At 39.4% G+C, this 23,612-nt stretch overlaps 1 long non-coding RNA gene across 1 annotated transcript; it reads right to left on the bottom strand.

Moving 5' to 3' along the window:
* Nucleotides 1–7,326: 7,326 nt before the first annotated feature.
* LOC124175875 lies at nucleotides 7,327–8,692 on the bottom strand. The gene is made up of 2 exons (XR_006869261.1): nucleotides 8,436–8,692; nucleotides 7,327–7,935 (listed from the first exon to the last, which is right to left on the bottom strand). It is a non-coding gene; the product is annotated as an uncharacterized LOC124175875 (long non-coding RNA).
* Nucleotides 8,693–23,612: the final 14,920 nt, after the last annotated feature.

Here is a 23,612-nt window from a genome sequence, read left to right as displayed (position 1 = left end):
TGTTTTAGTACGATGACATTATGTAAAGCAATAATTTGATTTCTGACATGTCTTTCAAGACAGATTAATTTAGAATTAACGTATGTAAAAATATTCATATTCCTGGCCGTTATAAACATTGACACGATTCACAATTCCATCAGTTTTACACAATTCATCAGCCCTATTGGATACGCAATTTTCATTAAAATCCATAGCATCAACTTTTCCCCCATAAAATCACGCTGCTGCCCATAAATAAGGAAAAATATATCTCATTCGCGAATGCGTTGATGGAAAAATAATGTGCTTGACATTCATCGATTCGTTTTGATTTTTGTGGCTAGCAACATCCTTTCCATAAACTTTCCACATATTTGAATGATGCAGATAAACATACAACGCGTTAATTCTACAATAACCAGACTCATTTCAGTTTGATGACTGGCAACGACGTTTTCCCCATGAATACGTTGATTGCTGGGAGAAGCTCGATGAAACTCAGCTACCTGTAAAGAAGCATTTCTGCTCACACCTATGTAATGCAAATATTTCAAACGACGATTACAAGCATGCTAAAAATGTTTGGGAAGAATTCCATTTAGAACCAATGGAGAACTATAGAGATTGATAAATGCAAAACGGCGATCTGACCAGATGTTTCAGAACATGTGATTTACATCCGTTGCACTACCGCACAGTGCCGGGGACTTGCCTCCGATGCTATACTCAAATACGCGGGAGTAAATTTACAATATTCTGATCGACACGCTGGGGTAAATAACAGGTTTATAGGGAAAGATTTTGATCCTAGTAACGTGGAATCGTATCACATGTATTTTGACGTAAACAATCCATACGGTTCGTTCGAGTAGTGGCATAATACTATCGATATATCGACTCACTCGGACGATCCACCGATCGGTTACATCCTGAACCGATAGATATCCGAATATCCTATAGAGCTTCACAAGAATCACAAAGATTTTGATTATTTTGTCTCGAGCATTTCACACCTCGGGTTCTGATCAAGGATGGGAATAATGGAAAAATTATGACCGAATTCATCGAGGATTCAAGTAAAACTGCGCACATTTACCATCAAAGTGAGCAAACATGTCAAGGATGCCGAAAGTGCAACGTTGAAAACCGTCACGTTTAACGATTATAAGCTTCGCATGGGGAGGCTTACAAAGAGTTGGTCCATACCACAATGCCTAATACGTAGTAAAAAACATGAAGTTAGTTCCATTGTACTGAAAAATTGACGTTGAGTTGGCAAGACTGTAATATGCAACTGGTACCTGGACAAACAGACGCAATACCTTGAGGGGTTTACCACCACCCCCATATTGAACTGACCATAGGATAGAACTGAGGGCATAGAACTGCTGTAAGGACAACCTATCATCAAACAGAGATAGTTCTTCAACAATACGATAGATCCGTGCGAAACTATACACATTGTGAAGTTATATTTCATACCCCGTCACATGGTTTAATTATTGCACTTTCCTACGTACGAATATCGCTAAAAATAACGAAAGCACGTCTGAGGCCAATACTCCAAAACGAACGACTAGTTATCTTTAAGTGAAACTCTATTAAGCTAATTCTATTCTGTTTTCTAATTTTGTAACGCTCTACGAGAACCATCTACGAGACTTACGCTTCAAGATACCAGGACACTGCCTGACAGGGGTCATATACCAGCTCAACACCGACCACCACCGACTACAGACGAACGAATACCGCTGAAACCACTCCCCATGGATGCCTATCTAAGTTGTGAACAGGGTCGTGCGTGATGCACAAACAGTACCTCCAACTATTTGAGACTTATCGGCCAGGAGCCGAACCACGAATCAATGTTTCTACCGCTCGGATGCATCGCCGGATGGCGTACAGGGCTGTGCGTTAAAAACACAACAAAGCCCCCCGTCGACGATACTCATCAGCCTGGAGCTGAACCGACCATGACATCTACTAAGTCGTTGTCTATCAAATAGAGGATCATCACCACCAGATCGTTCCGGCATGAGGGTTTCAATGAGCGAGGGCCGGGATCCAGCGCCAACGAAATAGCTACAACGGGGAGTACCAGTAAAGCAAGGAGTGAAGTACAGTCGGTCGCAAGTCCAAAAGATCGGTGACATAATATTATCGCACACCTCAATATCGCAACACATGAGCGGTACGACCTCCCCTCTCACCAACGACACAGCACAACTGAGGGTAAACTTTTCCGACCACCTTCCGACGTCCCGATACCTCAATACATGTCAGCGAGGAAGAAGAAAAACAAGCGGCGAGGGATTATCGCCGCCTACCTGTAGACCAGACCTACGCAACCTGTTGGCCCAATTAGAATAACGCAAATCTGAGGAAGAATCACATGACAGCAGCACGATGAAAATCAGGATCATCGCTCGTCTCGACACTCTACGTTCAGTTCTCGATTAATAAAGACGTGCTCTCGTAGTATCTAGTATTATTACCGCTATCAACAGGTTCAGTCTATCGCTTTCTTACCGCACCTTCGGTGCCGGTTATATCTTCTTATCACGCAAGTGAGGTTCCTTTTCTATTTTGTGAAGCCACGAAATTACTTGCAATATATTGTATCTTTATCTCTCTCTCTCTCTATCTTGCAGTTGGTCTGCATGAGCCACCTGGGCTCGTACCTTATTCCCTTTCTATTTCTTATTGCAAGTAACTTCGCGACTGGTTGACTCTTACTTACGCATTGTTAGTGACTATTGCTTTATCTTGTTATCTCTTTCTTCTAGAATACCTGAATATCTAATATCGCTGTATAGCAGCGTGTTCTGTTAAATGATCAATTCCTATCTTAGCTATTGAGCATTACTATTTCGTTATACTTTCTCTGATTAATTCATACTGTTTCTTTACCTATTATCTTTGATTAATTTATCTTAGTAAGTGTACCGCGTGAGCGATCTCACATCGCCACGCGGTCCCGCTCGTCGTTCTTTCGACTTTGGAGTATTGCGCCGCGCCGTATCGAATAACATCTTTTTCATTATTTTCTTCGCTAATACCGCTGATCGTAGTTTTCCGTAGTCTCTTTGGTTTGTCGTATGTTGCGTGTTAATTCTCTTGAGTATTAATTGTCTGAATCCCGAAATTATCTTTTACCGTACCGAATATTATCTTTCTTCCTTCTCGCACGTATCGCAAACTAGAGACTACGTATTATTTGTTAGTATCTATATCTTATAATCATTCTCTACTTGACCTGTTTCCTTGAATTTACCCCGCAATTAATAATTCCCTGCCTCTGTTATATCTCTGATAATTCTGGTAATGTGATAACTATTACAATTTTAGTATTTCGCATGTTTCTTATAATCGCTTCTCATATTTTATGGGTTGCTTGATCAATGCTTAATTTAAGTACCGTATGTCTTTTTCTGTTCTGCCCATTTATTATAAAACCGTGTTAATTATTACTTCGAATCATAGTATCGCGATCCTACGCATATCTCTCGTTTATTCGGAAAAGATTCTGTCATTTCTTAAATCTCTCGCTTAACTTTTCTCTGACTGTAGATTAATCATCTCACCTATCTCAATTGTATCTCAATCTCTTCAGTTGTTTGCTTGTTATTAAGATTTATCGCTTTTTAGCCAATATATTCGATACTATTTCTGCTTCACCTGTTTCTTATTTTATCTATTGGATTCAACCCCTTCCCTCTACCATTATCTTGTCTATACTGAGCAAGCTGTGCAAAACCGTCGTAGAACCTGATCTTGTCTGTATCTATATCTTTTTCTCTAATTATCTATTTTCTGACGCATGTGCGTCTGGCGCCCAAAAATCATATCTTTCTCTTTTATTATCTCTCAATATATAATTATTCAGGTTAGTCACTGCGCCGTAGGGTAACCAATCTCATCATTATCAATTAACCCTCATAATAATTGTTTACAATACATATAAAACGTCATATAAGGTTAATTTGTACGGATATTAATACTGAACGTAATTATAAAGATTTGATTAGAAGTACAATAACATAATATATTTCTCCGATATTATTATCAGTTGTCTCTCGATTACCATATGATTTGCAACATTTCACATTAAACTAAAAATATCGCCGTACAGGCATTTCAAACAACAAACAACTCAACGTGACGAATAATCAAATGAAATATGTTGAAATTCAATTATTAAGCTCGTATCAAAATCATAACTTGAAAAAGTCTTAAACACGCACATTGTTCATAATCTTCGGCGACACTTTCGCGTATTTCCTGTACCGACGCGTCCAGCATTGTTCTGAATAATGCCACAACGCCTGTAACGGCACGCTCGACCGCTTTTTATACCGTCCTTGTTGACTGATCATCGTCAGCCATCTTGTGATGTAACCACGCCGCGCGTACACGAAAACGAATCCTAATTTATCTCGGCAATCCTTGTGAAATTGCTGATATACTTTATCGAATTGCGCGCATACACCTCTTAGCTTGTTAACAATCCAAACCGTTTTTTTTTATGTTTAATCACAAATCACACCGAAATCAAAATAATAATAACCGCCGTGTACGTTAAGCGTACGGGCATGGAGACTAGAGTAAACTCTCCATGCATACGGGGTTAACATTCGTGCGGCCATTTCAAAGGCGGATGCTTACGCAAGTAGTATGGCTATGAGAGTTCTGCGTCCAAACACCTTCTTTACCGACCGCGCCGCTCCGCGTAGCCCAGACTCAAACCCTTTTCCGCGATGACGTCACAGTCTGCCGTACCGAAGCTCAAAACCGTGCAACCTTACCGACGGTTGTAGCGATCGAGGGTCAAAATCGTGCTGTTTTACCTACAATCTTACCGACCCCGTGCAACCTTACCGACAGTTGTATCGATCGAGGGTCCAAATCGTGCTGTTTTACCGACAATATTACCGACCGAAGGTCTGTAGTGCTCGCCTACCAACGGTAGAGGGCGCAGTGGGGGCGAGAACTGTTTTACCGTCCCGCATTCTTCTCCCACGATAGGACTGCTGATGTGTAATATCAACCACCCCACATTCCTTTCCCACCTTATCAGCCCCGTGACATTTCAAAATTAATAGTTCCGAGAATTGTTTGTCCCAACGTCGCACCGAAATCCTTTGACCGCGTGCCGCTCGCCGTCGAAACTTGTCGAACGCATTGTTTTGTCTAACCACTTATCAACCACGTGACATTCCGAAATTAATGGTTCCGAGAATTTGCTGATGTGTAACATGAACCACTCCGAATTCCTTTCTCACGGTAGGACTGCTGATGTGTAACATCAACCACCTCACATTCCTTTCCCACCTTATCAACCACCTCACATTCCTGTCCCACGTTATCAACCACGTGACATTCCAAAATTAATGGTTCCGAGAATTGTTTTTCACTTACTCGGTTTGATATCCAAGGTCGACCGATAGTCGCGGTACATTCAGAGCCTGCGGTGTCGGGTGACCATCGCTGTTGGAATGCCAAAAGGTGCGCGCGCATCCGTACAGCTGCCCTATAAAAAGGACGCTCATCACTGCAAACGATCATTACGTCACAAGCTGTCAAGCATACGTGAGGAAAGAGCTCAAGATGGAATCCGCGAAGTGTTTGAGATTGATCGATGTTATGGAATCAGCGTTCAAGATTTTATCGGAAAAATCGTCGCCGGCAGAAATTGCAAAATGGATTCGACTCGGAACTCAAAATATCAGGCTTTTGAACAAAATCTTACGCAACAACGCCTCAACGATCGGGAAGAAGACAAGAATTTTGACTACAATTGGAATTCTAAAATCGTTGACAGTCAAATTTCAACAATTGCAGAAAGTGGGTGATGGATTAGGAAGCCGACGAAGAAGCGATCGAGTACGGTGGGAAGATTTGGAATCAGCTTTCGAGCGGAGAATTCGAACTGGATCCATCGTCAATTTGAAGCATAAAGATCTGGAGAGATTTCTAGAAGACGCAAAGGTACTAGCTGTGACGAGACTGAAAAACGCTCTGAAGAACGACAGGAGCTTGAAAGCCAACGTTATCCTGGCTTGTAAATTTGAAGTTAGAAAGGATGATCGCACGGTGGAAGAGATCAAATTTTTTAATACGAGAAATGAAATCATCCTCTAGACAACGGATATCAACGAATGGTTCACCGAAAACGCGACGGAGCGTTTGTTGAAAAAGGTGGAAGATTTCCAGGAAAAGGATTCAGGCTGGTCGCTGACTGAAATAATCAATTTGACTGTGAATATCAACAAGTACGTGTCACTACGAGGCGGTGTCTTCAGATACACACCACTACCCAAAGATATTCAAGATAAGAAGGCTGTCGTCAACATCCGTAACAGAGACGCGTATTGCTTCCTCTGGTCGGTCACCGCAGCTCTGTTCCCAGCCAACAACAAAAATCCCAATAAAATTACTTCGTATTCACATTTCAGCTCAGTGCTACGGTATGATGGTATAAAGTTTCCTATGTCTCTAGACAAAAACACCATTTCAAAATTTGAGAAGCTTAACGGTCTTTCAATTAACGTTTATCGTATAGATAGTGCGGAAAAGCGCAGTGAAATTGTACCCATTTATTCGAGTCGAAACAAGTCTGATCAACCTACAATCCCAATAAACATTGCTGGTAAATAAATCGTAAGAAATTCGTCGAAAAATAACGTTGTATATAGTTGAATAATCGTTCAGCACATACGTTTTTTCTCGTGAAAAATGTCCGCCCTGATATAGGTTTTTTCTACTGCGCTCATCAACGTTTTCTGTTAGTGATTATGATCTGGATATTCCACGGTTGAAGTAAACGTCGAAATTACGGTTTTCAGAAACGTAATGAAACAAGTATGAAAGAACGCAATTTAAATGTTAACGTAGACGTTTAATATATACCTGTTATAGCCACCATTTTTCGTGGTTCAAACACGTTTAATAAGCGTGTTCATTGGAAACTTTTTTTTATAATAATACACGTACTTAATGTGTGTTGATTTAACGTAAATACGATATCCGTAAACAATTATTATACGTTTAATTGAATACACTTAATCGAATATCACGCGGTTCCGATAAACGTGTAACAACCAACTTGAGAATATGTTTTCGGTATAATTTTTCATGTACTATATTAATACACAAGCTGTTAAAAGCTTCTTGTATGGTCAATATGGACTTATCTCAGGGGTTAGATGATACAGCAACGCTCACATTCTTAGCTATTTCAGTAATGGTAACTTGCACCAATTAAATGATATTAATTATTTTACATTCACACCTATGTATTCTTATGAGAAATACAGGACAACTAAATGAGATAAAGCACACACCTTTGCGAAACATGATATATATTTATTATAAGGTACTTTCATCCAAGGCAACAATGACAATAGTTACATTGCACACGTATCGAAATATCCGCTTTAACAATGTATCAGAAACATAACAGTAGTTTTTTATATACCAGTTTGTCTGTATCGTTGATGCGGACATTTTATTATGCCAACGATGTAACTGTGTGAATGTTGACTGGGATGTATAAATAAACATACAGTCTTTTACATATACGCATACCTCAATTGTACAGATGTACTCACAAGAGTATAGAAGTATAGCAAATAGTAAAATTAAGTAAACATGAACAAACAAAAACTTATATCCGATACAAGAGGTTTGATAACAAATAAAACATGAAACAAAATAATCATACAATGAATATACCCTAACGAGGAAAATTGTTAACTTTCATCTCGGGACTAGGTAAAAAATCACAATCCTGACAAAGTAAAATAATAAAAAGTATTGGCACATTATTTCAAAAAAGAACACAGACGCTATAGAAAGCGTTGTCTAGGTACGCAGTACGCATAAGTTTTAATTATTATTCGACCGCAGCTGGAGCATTCACTTCCTCGATATCACTGCTAATCCGTCAAATACCTGAAAATACATAGTATTTAACACCTGTATTCTAGGTAGAATAATCTTTATGTGCCATTTCAACGTTCTCTCAACGTGTCTTGACAGGTCTATTATATATCATTTCAACCACTGTGTGTTTATTGGGAAAAGATGCAGCCACTAAATGATCGTTCATTCGTACATGATACGTAAGTGTTAGCGATCTATTTCACTGGATAACCTTATAAAAGAAAAACGATGCCTGCACAAGTAAGAATGAAGCTAACAATAAATATCTGCGGCTTCTATTTGCAATCAGTATATATTCCATACCATAGACATGCTTCTTATAGCATTATCTACAAGCAATTCTATTGTGCCTACATCCTTTCGGCGACGTTCAAAAGCAAGTACGACGCAATCACAAAGTATTTGTTTCTTCTTTTTATTGTCAGGTTATTTACGCCTGTATTGTCATTTTCGTCTGTATTGAATCATCGTGATAAATTTTTCCAAATAGAAAATACATTTGTACTTACCAGCTTATGAAGGCTCACATAAACACGGACGTGCACTGACCTCGGAAGTTGGTCAAATTAGACTGATTCACTGATCGCGTGAGCTGAGAGCCTTCGCGAACGGTGGTGGGGGGGGCATTCTGGCGCGTCGTCCTCGGCTCTCAGCGTGCAGGAACCGTACGAGTTACAACACGCTGACCTAGCGAGCCAATCAGAGGCAGAAGAAGAGGCGCGAGTATTTCACGCTAGGACATTCTCGATTCTTCGCGACCGCTTGTCGTTTGACACATAAGCTCATTATACGTATATGTAACATCCATGGTACACGAGCTTCATCTACGGCCACTCGCTTTCCTAGCATGGGTTATACCAATATATACATTATGGTATAGGAAAACGCATGTTTTACAATTAATAAAGACGCCGCGAAGGGATGCACTTATATGCTCAACTACATAATTTCTTGGTGACCTTTGTAAAAAATCTGTTCATCGATTTTTCAACTTTTTTTCCTATGTTGGGGAATTAACAATAACACAAGGAAAAGAATTTGAAAAAATGGAGGTAACATATTGTTCTACTTTACAATATTACGTAGAATGAAATTATCACTTCTAGTGTTACGTCACCTGAATTTTTTCATATTTTCGATGATACTTACTAGTTTATCGAATGAAAAAAAAGATTGGAAATGGAATGACCAGTTGTTTACAAAATTTAAGGTAATCAGAAAAACGTGCTGAGGAGGATAACAAAACGTTGAATTTTAGTCACTGCTAACATGAGAAAAACTTGAATATAATGATTATAGTTCCAAATTCAAACATCGCAATATGTAAGTAAATGATGTAAAACTTGATTCCTGCCCTCACTATGTTGAAAAGGGTAGTATTCTTGGATATGAAGGTCAGAAAGGTACGAAACAAATCTTGTTTACGTTTCGGCCCGAGTAGGTATATAATTCTGTGTATCGATATGACAAGTCTATGTACGACGTAATTTTCACGTATTACATGTGATCAGTAGATCAAAAGTGTATTGACTTAATTAAACTTGTGTTACTGGTGAAGGAATAAAATATGTATATTAGCTGTTCATGAGACTAGAAATATAATGGATTTTACCACACGTTTATACTACGGATCTCGCTTACCACAATAAAACGTTGATGATGGAACGCAGAAATTTTGTATTTTAATACCTACAAATATACCGATTTTTAACGAATTTAAATTGACAATTGAGCTAGTAAACAAAACGTTGATTATTAGTCTAGAAACCGTTGTTTAAATGTTGTAGAAAAGCAGTGAATGAAACGTTAAACTTGTGTTACCGGTGAAGGAATAAAACATGTATATTAACTGTTCATAAGACTAGAAATATAAACGGTTTTACCACACGTTTATACTACGAATCTCGCTTACCACAACAAAACGTTGACGATGAAACGTAGAAAATTTGTATTTTAATATCTATAAATATACCGGTTTTTAACGAATTTAAATTAGCAATTGAACTAGTAAACAAAACGTTGATTATTAGTCTAGAAACCGTTGTTTAAATGTACGTGTGATGAAAATCGTATAATATTTGTGGAGAGACAACGATTAATATTTTACTGAAAAATTACCGTATATCGAACACGGTAATATTTTCTACCTATACCATAATTATACGACCTTAACGTTTCTTCAACCACATTTTAACCGGCTCATGTTTACTGGGATCCATCTTTTAGTAATAGAGTCTGAAAACGACGATGACGATGATAGTATGGAAAATATTGAAAAAAATAGAATCTTTCAGTTTGCATGGATTCGAAATTTATCGCGGTTGACAAGTTCACAAATTTCTAAACGCAATGGTCGTACTTGGTTGTGCGATAGATGTTTGACTTACTTTCATTCTGAAGAGTGTTTAACAAAGCACAATGTAGATTGCATGAATTTAAACAAAACCAAAGTTATTCTACCTACAGATGAGGAAAAAATACTGAAATTCAAAAATTTCAAGCACAAAGAAACCGTTCCATTCTGCATTTACGCGGATCTCGAATGTTTACTGTAACCCACACATGAAAGTTTTGGGGAAAATAGAACAATTTATCAGAAGCATCTTCCGTATAGTATAGCTTACTATCTACATTGTGCGTTTGACGATTCGCTTTCGAATTTCAAAATTAATCGTGGAGAGACTTGCGTTCAATGGTTTGTGAACGAGTTAGCGGAATCGGCACATTCGTTAGAGGGATACTACAAGACTGTTGTACCGATGGAACCGCTCAATTTCAATCAAATCAACGAATTTCACTCAACAACAGTGTGTCACATTTGTGAAAAACCGTTTACACTCGCAGACGTGAAACATCGTGATCACTGCCATTTCACGGGAAAGTACCGTGGTGCTGCTCACCGAGGTTGCAATCTAAATTACCAAAATTCGCACATTATCCCAGTGATATTCCACAATCTGTCGGGTTACGATTCACATTTTCTGATCAAAGCACTGGCCACATCGTTCGAGGGCAGAATTGAGCTTCTACCCGTAAACAAAGAAAAGTACATTTCTTTTACAAAATATGTCGAGGGGACAGATATAAAGTTTAGATTCGTAGATTCGTACCGTTTCATGCCCAGTAGTCTTGAGAAATTAGCAACGTATCTCGGTGATGATCAAAAAACAATAACACGAAAATTTTATCATAGCTCAGATAAATTTCAGTTATTGACCAGAAAAGGAGTGTTCCCGTACGAATACATAGACAGTTGGGAGAAGCTCGAGGACAGACGGCTACCATCCAAACAACAATTTTACTCAAAATTAAATGATCAGGATATATCAGACGACGACTATGCACATGCATGTAAAGTTTGGCAAACTTTTAACGTTCAAACTTTGGGAGAGTATTCGGACTTGTATTTACAGACGGACGTGTTTTTACTGGCCGACGTTTTTCAAAATTTTCGACAGAGCTGTTGGACGACGTACAAACTGGACCCGTTACATTACTACACAGCGCCCGGTCTGTCGTTTGATGCAATGTTAAAATGTACAGGCATCGAACTCGAGCTTCTCACCGACATAGACATGGTTATGTTTATCGAAAAGGGTATTCGTGGTGGTGTATCACAGTGTTCGAACAGATACGCAAAGGCCAACAATAGATATATGGGAGAGGAATTCGATCCTGAGGTCGAAGAATCTTATCTCATGTACTTTGACGTTAATAATTTGTACGGTGCTGCTATGAGCTTTGCTCTACCATACAGTTCCTTCGAATGGTTATCAGACTTCGGTCAATGCGACGTTCTTACCATCTCGGACGATGCGGAGTTTGGTTACATACTGGAGGTGGATTTGGAATATCCTGAGGAACTGCATGAAATTCATAAGGATTTACCACTGTGTCCGGAGCACTACATACCTCCGATCTCGAATAGTAAGCAACCGAAATTGACACCCACGCTATTTTCCAAGAAAAACTACGTTGTTCACTACCGCGTTTTGAAACAATGCTTACAATTAGGCTTAAAATTACTCGAAATTCATAGAGTTCACAAATTCAGACAAACCCGGTGGCTCAAAAATTATATAGATTTAAATAACGATTTGCGGAAAAAATCTCACAACGAATTTGAGAAAAACTTTTACAAACTGATAAACAACGCAGTTTTTGGTAAAACTATGGAAAACGTGCGAAAGTATAGAGATGTCAGGCTGATCACGAAATGGGATGGAAGATACGGTGCTAGAGCTACCATAGCCAAACCCAATTTTCACAGCTGCACCGTTTTCGACAAAGATATAATTATCGTTGAAATGAGTAAGACGAAAGTCAAGTTGAATGAACCATTGTACGCAGGTTTCTCCATCATGGATCTGGCTCAAACATATATCTACGATTTTCATTACAATTACATCAAGCAGAAATTCGGCAACCGAGCAAAATTATTGTACACGGATACCGACAGTTTGATTTACAATTTTACTGTCCCCGACATATACGAACACATTAAGGAGGACTTGCACAAATTCGACACGTCTGATTATCCTCTTGACAACGTTTATGGAATGCCTCTAGCGAACAAAAAAGTTCTCGGCTTGATGAAAGACGAGAATAACGGGAAAATCATGCTGGAATTTGTAGGGTTACGAGCTGAATTGTACGCATTCCGAGTCTTGGGAGATGAGACAGACAATAAACGTGCCAAAGGTGTTAGAGGATCAACGTTAAGAAAAATAACCTTCAACGATTATTTGGACTGTGCGTTGAAACGTGAAAATCCATCGTCAAATCAGCATTTGATATTGAGTCGAAAGCACGAGGTATACACCGTAGAACAGCAGAAAGTAGCACTGAGCTGGAATGACGACAAGCGGATCGTGTTTCAAAATACAACCGACACGCTTCCGTGGGGCTACAAGCCTACACCTTAGCTCTATAACTGTACCATGTCTGTCGATTGTCTAAAAAATAAAGACGTATACTTGTTGTGTGTCGGATATAAAATAAAGAGGGACATACGTTTCTAGAAAAAATTTATTTATTAAAATGTTACATGTCCGATTCGTTTATCCAACTGTTGTGTGTACTGTCAAAACCTAACCATTTAACGTATATTTTTCTTCCGCGCTTCTTGAGCACCTTCTCCACCAGATAGATATCCGGATGCTTAACCTTGAGGAGCTCTTGTTCGTAGAAACCACCAGCGATGGGTTGATCTCGGTAGTCTTTGAGCTTGTACGTCACAGGATGAGTATTTTCCACTCGACTTATCGTGAATATTTCAGTCGTCCAATTGGGAGTGTAACCTTTCTCGAAGACATTTTTGAATTTGCTGATTCGAACTTTGTCGCCGGATTTGAACTTTGCCGATACGGTAGATATCGCTCGAAGCCCTCCGTACGCCTGGCGTAATAACAGCCTCTCGTTTGCAACGGTGACATCCGACGGTTTCATTCTTATGGTTCGGTGTTTGACGTTGTTGTAAGCCGAAACCAAATCGGATAAGATATCGAGCCACTTGTAGCTTCCTTGCACGCTGAACCGTGTCCACATTTTACCTTTCAGCGTGCGATTGAAACGTTCACAGATCGAAGCCTTCAAATTACTGTACGTGGAGTAAAGTTTGATTCCGTAGCTTGTCATAAGCGATTCGAATTTCGAGTTGTAAAATTCCGTTCATCTGTCGACGTGTAAATTTTTCGGTACCCGTCCTTGGACAAGCACAGATTCCATTGCCTTCGTAACATCATCTCCAGACTTGCTCTTTATCGGTATAGCCCACGCATACTTTAAAAAGATATCAATGACTGTGAGCATGTACTTGTAGCCTTTGTTTTGTCCAGCGTACGACGTCATATCAACAAGATCCGCCTGCCAGGTCTCGTCGATGCCGCGCACGTCTACACGTCGACGCGGGTAATTCCGGCGTGCAGGCTTATGCAGTTCCGTCACCAGTGCTTGCTTTTCCTCGTTCATATTTCAACGCTATTAGTCTGGTGTCCAATTTGGGAATGATTTCCGCGTTTCGAATCGACAAGTCTCTGCCTATTTTAAAGTCTGTATAGAAGGTATCCAAGGCTTTCTTCGTGGCGGTCTCCAAAGCTTTGATCATTTGATCGAGGTTGCCGATTTGTTTTTGCAGCATGTTGAATTTTCGTCTCAAGGTTTTTAAAGTTACAGCATTGTTCGGCTCTGCGGGATCTGCGACGTTGCACAGTCTCTTGTTCCGTATATCGTAATGCCCGTCCTCTGTTATTTGAAACCCGACACCCGGAGGGCCGCAAGTGCTCGCGGTCGTGTTTTTATTCAGCTGACGTCCAAACACGTCAACGCTCATCTCGGTAATGAATGCAAAAATGACGGGAGCTGCTTAATAAATGATTTCTGCTTCGCGTAGCTCTTCGATAATGGAGATTATTTCGTTATTGTGACTCGGATTTCCCGCTGCCTGAGATGCCAGGAGTAAACGAAGACGCTCCACTAACTCGTTTGGATCATCCCAGAAGACGTATTCCGTTTCAACACCTTGTCGAGTGATCATAACTTGCGGAAGTAGACCTTCACCCTTTCGGCGAGGTGATGGGGAATAATCCATTAATTCGGCAATGACATTTCTAAATTTTTAACTGTTATCGTTTCGAACAGCCCCATCGGATGAGTAATACTTCTTATGCGCGTTCGTTGCGAGGATTGTGTTTTTAAAATTTTCCCGATCTCCGACGCTCACAGAAGAACCGTCGGGCTTCTTTTTGAACAAAAGTTCCAGCAAACCCTTCGTTTTCGGGTAACGCGTGTCGCCAATACGAACGTAGTCACTCTCAAAAGATATCAACGAATCACCAATCATCAATCCGTTTGAGAGGTTGCGTACACCGTACACGTTGTCCAATTCGCCTTTCGTCTTCGCATCTCTCATCAGTGCAAAATACTCGTCCTCGACCGGTGTTTCTACGACTGTTTCATCCCCCGCCGAAGCAAAGGAATCGTCCATTTCCGAGACAGTTTCATTTTTCGTTTCATTTTTCATCTCCTTTATTTCGTCTTTAATTTCTTCCACCTCTTGTTTGACATGTTTGGTATCTTTTGTAACATTCACCAGTTCTTGCAACGGAGTCACTACTGGTTTGAAAACGTCACTCAATTTCTGAGTCGTAGATTCCCTGCCCGACTTGAGCAATCTGTGTTTTCGACGGATCGCAGCACTTGCTTGAGCGATCTGATGTAGGACATCTTTTTGCTTGGAAATTTCAGAGCTCTGCATGTTGACGCAACTGAGTCTGCAACGCTACTGCGTCTCTCGCTCGAAACTGCTAGATTTTATTCCTTCTCCAGGCTAACAAAAGAATCGAATCCCCTCCTGTATCGTCCTTCGTTGAGCTCACTGTCTCTGTCGATCACCAGAAACGCGTATTTGTCACCGTTTCAGCATGCCGCACACAAGTCTTTAAACTCTGTGTAAGACATATCGGTGTTTACATGGTCGTTGTATACGTGTCTCAGGTTCATATCGTCTTGTTTGAATAACACGAGTAAGTTTACGTTGTCGCGCACGAGATGTTTGGGAATACGCGCGTACGTCTGACAGAGATAGAAACAGTCAACGTCGTGATGTTTACCCATGCAAAAGTAGGCTCTAATATTGTCCTGCTTCTCGCACGCTACATCGTCAAATATGATTATCGAGTCGGGCCGTGCTTCTTCCGGTGAAATCACTTGCTCACGCTCGGTAAACGCAAAATACTCCGTATTCTCAACATGGTCCAGCAATTGCTTCAACAATTGGTATTTAGGTTGGTTGAGAGATTTCGAGTAGATGTAGATATTTTCAAATCTGAGTCCGTTGGGATGGGTTATAAGTGTGAGCAACGCATTAGTTTTACCACAATTCGACGGTCCACAGAATATCGCACGTACACTGTTCGGGAGTAATTCACCGTGCCGTTTGTGCCTTTTGACATTTTGCTCCGAAAGTTTGTCAAAATTCATCACGGGAAGCTTGGTGGGTTGTTTCTCAAACCGCATCTCGGACATGACTGATCGGATTTGCTATAAATACCCCGTTTTAAAGCACTTTTCTTTAGTCAACGCACGAACATGATCGCGTACAGAGGTGAACGAAGCAGCAGGCGGCAACATCGTGGCAAGGGTCTGGTGAATAGAATCATCAACAAACTTCCGATCGAGTTGCATGTTCCCGGTTACCAATACTGCGGTCCTGGCACCAAGTTGACGAAAAGACTCGCAAGAGGCGATTCCGGTATCAATCCTCTCGATGCAGCGTGTAAGGAACACGATATAGCGTATTCGAAAAATCGTGAGAACCTTGAGGTTATAAACGAGGCTGATAGGGTGTTGGCTGAGAAAGCTTGGAAACGGGTTCTCGCGAAGGACGCAAATTTGGGTGAGAAGGCAGCCGCTTGGGCAATAGCTAATACAATGAAAGTAAAATCAAAACTCGGAATGGGAATGCGAAAGTCAAAAAATGTGACCTTGAGAAAAATTGTAAATGCTGCAAAACGTTCTATGGTTCCAAGCAACGATGCAAAAGTAGCTGTCGAATCTGCGCTGAAGGGGGCTGAGAACGCCGTTAAAAAAGCGGGTGGTAAATGTAAAGTGCGAACACCTCGCGTCCTACCGGTACCTTCGAAAGTCGGTGGTTTTCTACCGTTTCTGATTCCTATTTTTGCCGGTCTCAGCGCTACGGGTGCGTTAGCCGGTGGTGCGGCAGGTATAGCAAAAGCTGTGAACGATGCGAGCGCGGCTAAACGAGAATTGGAGGAAAGCAAACGACACAACAAAACTATGGAAGCTATCGCGTTGGGCAAAGGGCTTCACATGAAACCGTACAAAACAGGTCTTGGTCTCCATCTTTCAAAAAACTAGATGCGATGCTACCACGTCGAGCGTTGACTGATTGGGACTTGTTGAAATATGCAAAAATCTTGAGGGTTCCGCATTTCCGCGGTGTTTTCATGCGAAACGAAATGCCCGAAAACGGTCCACGAAAAAACGAGTCAGCTATAATCAACCTTGACGACAAAGACGGTCCGGGAACACACTGGGTTGCATACAAGAAACGCGACAATAATATCGATTACTTGGACAGTTTCGGCAACCTTCAACCACCCTCAGACCTCATAAAATACCTCGGCGTTGGTAGCGTCAAATACAATCATGAGAGGTACCAGGATTACGATACATTTGAATGCGGACACTTGTGTCTGAAATTTCTAAGTGGCGAGCTATATAAACATGGTGCGTGATTCGTCAATGTCAGTCTTCCACTCGCAGTCATGGATGATTCGTTAACGTTAACGATTTCGGGAACCTCTTCGATACTCGAGGCACAATATTTCCCACCGATCGAACTTGCTCGTGATAAAAGTTATGCTTTTGGCTTGGTAGAATTGTTAACCTTTGTTGAAATATTGAGTTCGTCTACAAAAGTTTCTCTCTTTTGTGATATTATATTTCAACATATTTAAGTTGTGTCTATTTGTTTAAAAGTGAAAGTTTTCACTTTTTGCAACATCTGGTAAACACATTGTCGGCCCTGTAGCGATTGCTTTTATGGTTTTCTGGAAGTAAGGATGGGAGCACTCGAACAGAGCCATATAACCAGGTATAATTTTGTACATGGTATAGACCCTTGAAATATATATTTTTAACAGTACAGCTGCAGTGGTATGGCTCCAAGGAGCCAGTCCACTCCGTCAGTTCACTCTGATCCTTCAGTTTGGAAAGACATACCTTCGATACTCCATTACAAATAAAAAGAACAATCTTCCTAAAATAAATCTTTGATTATTTGATTAAAATTAATCACACCAACATCCATAATCCCAACAGGTTATGGGCCCAGGCTACGTTGTTGATTAATTAAAATTATCAAAATTCAAATTTTATCAAAAGGAAGAAAATAACATTTAAAGTGCGATTGAAAGTTAGCGAGTGTAAACTAAAACTAAGTAGTTTAGTGTTTCGTAGTGTAGATAAAACAATTGTTTCCAAATATCAAAATAGTTTACTATTTAATAAACAATATGGAAAACATAAAATCTAAAAGAAACATTCAACCTTTCAATGGTGAAAATTATAATATATGGAAGTTTAGAATCCGTAGTCTTTTCAATGAACTTGAAGTGATTCATGTCATCGATAAACCGGAACCGGCGAATCCTGACAGCAAGTGGAAGAAATCGGAATCAACCGCGAAAAATGCGCTAATCGAGTATTTGTCCGATTCATATTTGAGTTACGTGAAACCGGAATCGTCGACAAAAGAAATTTTTGCTGCACTAGACAATATCTTCGAACGGAAAAGTGTGGCAAAACAACTAGGAGCTCGAAAGAAATTATTTAGTTTAAAATTAGAAGGTGATACAGATTTATGTAAACACTTCATGCAGTTCGATTCTTTGATATCGGAGTTAGCATCAGCCGGGGCAACCATCTCGGAGGTTGATAAAGTGGCTCAATTATTACTTACTTTACCACCTTCGTACAATGGTGTTATAACAGCCATCGAGACTTTATCGGAAGATAATATCACGTTAAGTTTCGTGAAAACCAGATTATTAGATCATGAAGTTAAACTCGTAAATGAAAATCTTGACACGAGTAAAAAGGTTCTTCATGTGGAGCAGAAAACCAATGACGTCAAACGATATAATAAGGAGTTCAGAAAGCCGTGGAAAAATCATCGTGGGATCGTCAAGCCTAAGCACAATGGTGCAAATAATAAGATGCATGTTAAGTGCCACCATTGCGGAAGGAGAGGACATTATAAAAATGAATGTCGTTACTACCTGCAGAGTTTGAAGCAACCCAATGCAGAAAGACCAAGGACAGTTCAGTCCGTCCAAGCTGACCCACTGAATGGAGACGGATTTGCATTTATGACTGGAAACTTTCAGTTACTAAATGAAAGAAATAAAATTTCTTTCCTACTCGATTCAGGTGCCTCTGACCATCTGATAAATCGAGAGGACCTAGCCGACACCTTTGCTGACCTACAGACACCCATCAAAATTTCTATTGCGAAGAATGGAGCCTTCATCACCGCAACTAAGATGGGAACCATCGGAGTGACAAGCAATATGGGAGTTCAAGGGAAAATCGAGAATGTACTGTACAGTCCTGATGTACCGTATAATTTGTTGTCAGTATACAAGATGCAGCAAGTAGGATACTCAGTCAATTTCAGTAAACCTGGAGTGATAGTAAGCCGAAATGGTAAGACGGTAATGACTGGTAAGCCGAATAACAATCTATTTACTCTGGAATTTTCGGTAAGTAAAAGCTTTATCAATTATTCAAATAATGCATCTAATTCCGAATACAAATTATGGCATCAGCGATTAGGCCATATAGGAAAAGAGTTTAATAAAATAAGAAATAAGCAATTAGTAGATGACGTAAAACGGGTAAGTAAAATAATACCTAACAATTATTTATGTGAAGCTTGTATTAACGGTAAACAAGCGCGACTATCATTCAATTTAAAAATAATAAATCTATATACTGATAATGGTAGAGAGTATCTATCTAATGAGATGAAGGATTATTGTATACAAAAAGGTATCAGTTATCATCTCACAGTACCACGAACTCCACAATTAAATGGTGTATCTGAGAGGATGGTCAGGACGATCACAGAGAAAGCGCGAACAATGATATCTGGTGCAAAATTAGATGAAGTATTTTGGGGTGATGCAGTTTGAACTGCAACTTATCTAATTAATATAACACCAACAAATCATTGAATGCGAATAAAACACCATATAAAATGTGGTATAATAAGAAACCACAGTTAAAATACCTAAAGGTTTTCGGTTCAACTGTATATGCGCATGTTAAAACCAGTAAAGACAAATTTGATGAAAAGTCATCAAAGGGAATACTGGTAGGTTACGAACCAAATGGGTATAGAGCATATGAAATGTGGTATAATAAGAAACCACAGTTAAAATACCTAAAGGTTTTGGGTTCAACCGTATATGCGCATATTAAAACCAGTAAAGATAAATTTGATGAAAATTCATCAAAGGGAATACTGGTAGGTTACGAACCAAATGGGTATAGAGTGTATGAAGTGGAGAATGATAAATATGTGGTAGTAAAAGATGTAATTGTAGATGAGACAAATTTTATTGAGTCAAGGCCCAAAATAAAAGTACTTGGTGAGGTCGATTCTGGTAGAAAAACTGTAGTCCCTAACGATGAGTTAAACTCAGTAGACGACCCAAGTACCAGACTTGACAACAATAAGATGGATAGTAATAGTAGTATTGAAAATTCACACAATACAGTACCTCAACTTAAGGGCGTTGCCTAGCTAGAAAGCGCGGGCTACTCCGCTTCCCGCGTTAACCGTGGCGAGAGAGAGGGTAAAGAAACAAGTGAGACGGAGCAGCCGAGCTGTCGCCGGAGTGGGGCGGGTGACGCGGCTATCCTCTTCCACCCCTCACGGGCATTCGGTTTCAAATGCTTTTAAACAGCCCAGTGTATCGCGCTCGGCACGACGCAGCGCCTGATGAATAACAGAAAAAAAAAGTAGACTCCTTTCAGATTCCACTTGAAAAATTTACTAGTAATACAGAATTTAATAAGGAACCCGAAACTATTTTTTTTATAATTCGAAAACTTGTCATTAATGAGGTAAAAATCGTCAAACATTTGAATTGTTTATAAAAATTGGGATTTTCAATAATGTTCAACATTGCATTTTTTTTATGAAAGCTTATTCGTTCACCTTCCGAATGCACTGTAAATGATGTCTTTACGTCGAATAGAACCGGATATATCCGAGCTCCTTTTGGATCAAAATTGAATGATTGTCTTGTAACTTTCGAAAACAAACATAATTCGGACGAACACCAAAATGCGTGTCGATTCTTTTTACCTTTATTTCATGTGAAAAACAGTATGAATAGATTGAAAAAATACGAGGTCATTTTTTGATTGACGTGACGTAGAATTCCTTATACGTATGTTGATATAGATATACATTCTTCATATTTCAACGAAAATTATATTCACCGGCGTCCGTATTTCTACGCAATGCGATCACGTGACTGGTAATAGTCTAATAGCCGGTATTCATAGTCAGGTTCGATTTGGAGGACTGTCTTGAGGCAGCTCAAAGCATAGCTTGATCGGCTGAGAGCTGTTCCTAATACAGTCTCGAAAATAATACGTAACTATTTACGAATACCGGCCAGACGTCGTCACAGGTCATTTTAAATTGAAAATGCAACGAATAGCTGTGAGCAAATTCATGATATAGCAACGAAAATATCATCAATCTCCCAGGTCTCACCACGTGGAGGTTGCTATCAAACAGAGACCCGCCTAACCCGTCCCTGCCTCCCAACCATGATCGGGTTTGCACCAAACAAATACAAAATGATGAAAAATAATATAAAATGGTAAAGGTAAAATTGAACTCGTTTAAACTTAATAAACATAATCACGAAATCTGTATGAGAAGGATTATTTTCGTCTCAAATATTAATTCTGTATCCCAAAAATCTATCGAGCGAGCGCAGCGAGCGAGCAAAATTTTTAAATGTTTAAGCGAAATCCCACAAAAAGTACTGATATCCCCAAAAAGCACCTCTGTTGCAAAAACCTTTCGCCAAGTATATTAATGTGACAGCCACCCACAAAACAGCCACCTACAAAACTGTCATCAAATCAGATACTGCTGCCAAGTATGATTTATTTAGAAGCTTATGATGATTTTGATATACTATAACGACAAAAAAAAAAAATTGAAATCAAAATTGAAATTGGAAAAAAAAATAATTTTTATTGAAAAAAAAAAAATTGGAGATAGTGGTAAAGGCGGGCTTTTTTAAAACAAGCACAGGAAAATACAAGTCGAGCTATATCAATGTTGTAATGGCAATATAAACATGGGCCCGCCAAGTACCACGTACTCCAATTTTTTTTTTTTTTTTTATCAAAATTCATGTTTTTTTTTTTTAGAATTCCAATTTGGATTTCAATTTTTTTTTTTTTTTTGTCATCATTAGTTATAGTATATCAAAATCATCATTAGTTTCTAAATAAATTATACTTGGCAGTAGTATCTGATTTGATGACAGTTTTGTAGGTGGCTGATTTGTAAGTAATGTGTGCATGTATGATTACCCCAGAATTACGTCAAGTTTATTTCTAAAAACAAAACGAGCGTATTTTAGTGGCCTAATACGTACGCGCCGTATTTACTTTGTATGAAAAATTCGGCCAGGTACATTGTAATTTTACCTTGGATACTTAGGTAGTCACAATAAGTGATAAGAATATTCCTTATGATCGACAAAGTGTAAACACTCATGCTAATTGCCGAATATCGATTTCGATCATTTAACCTGAACACGTAACAAATTGATGACATATTTTAGCGACTAATGCAAACCGGGCTAGTACCACACGTCACAATGCATTCTAGTTTATATTTTCGTATGTATAAAAAAACTAGAGAATGAATGTATACTGCTATTATGAACAGCACTATCGGCTCTTGAAAGTACCTTCTTAAATTAAAGCCCTGCGATTGTTCGTACTCAAGTGATTGAATCTCGAAGTCAGAGAGGGTGCACCATCAATCATATAAATAATTCGATTTACCTCATTTTTTCCTGAAATTTAGCCAAAATCTTTAAGCCGAGTCGTTTCTTCTTCTTCAAAGACACATTCCCTCTCTTCTTAGCCATCGCGGGATTAAATACTGATTCGAAATAATAAAAAACACTGTAGAAAAACACAAGCAAAAATAAAAGCGCGGAACACTATCCACGTGCCGAGTGACGAGGATTCGAAGGAGGGGAATTGTAGTGGGGGGTGTTGAGTCTACTCTCCTCGCCTGTAATTCGCATGGTCACCCGCCAACGCAGTCGTGGCGCTAGCAGCCGCCCGCCTTTTGCGCGAAAAATTTACTGTTTTATGCTTCGTGATTTTCCTTCTCGTTTCCTCATTTTTGAAGATACTTAGGTTCTTAGAGAGTCATTTTGAAGATAAAGAATAGATCTGTGTTGCCTTTTTCGCCGAATTGCGAAAAAAAATTCACTGTCCGCTGTGTTTCACTTCAAACATAACGTACCTTCAAGTACGTTTTACGCAAATCTGAAAGCGAAATTGAAAATTCGGCAAAAAAGGCGACACAGATCTATCCTTTACCTTCAAAATGACCCCCTAAGAACCTAATTATCTTCAAAAATGAGGAAATGAGAAGGAAAATCGTGAGTATCTGTTTGCTCTTCGAGGCATAGGCAACGCCCTTAATGACACACAGACAGACAGTATCGAAAAACAATCCGATAATTCTTCATCTCAAGACAGTGTAGAACTTAGGCGGAGTAATAGACTCAAGGGTCGTAGCCAAACTTCATATAATGAAGATGATACGTTTTTTGATTATTTGCTGTGTGCACAATCCATTGTATGTCCTGTTCCTAATTCATATGAGGAAATTAAGAATAGGAATGATGCTAAACAATGGCAGAAAGCAATTGATGATGAATTAAATTCTTTGTTGATAAACAAAACTTGGACTTTAGTACCAAAACCAAGTAATACAAATATTGTAGATTGCAAATGGATATTTACAATAAAGAACGATGAGTTCGGGAATCCATTAAAGTATAAAGCTCGTTTAGTTGGCAGAGGTTTTAGTCAAAAATATC

Source organism: Neodiprion fabricii, chromosome 2 (assembly GCF_021155785.1).
Source record: "Neodiprion fabricii isolate iyNeoFabr1 chromosome 2, iyNeoFabr1.1, whole genome shotgun sequence".
Lineage (NCBI taxonomy): Eukaryota > Metazoa > Arthropoda > Insecta > Hymenoptera > Diprionidae > Neodiprion > Neodiprion fabricii.
Note: the sequence above shows the minus strand (reverse complement) of the source record. Positions and strands in the feature narration are given on the sequence as shown.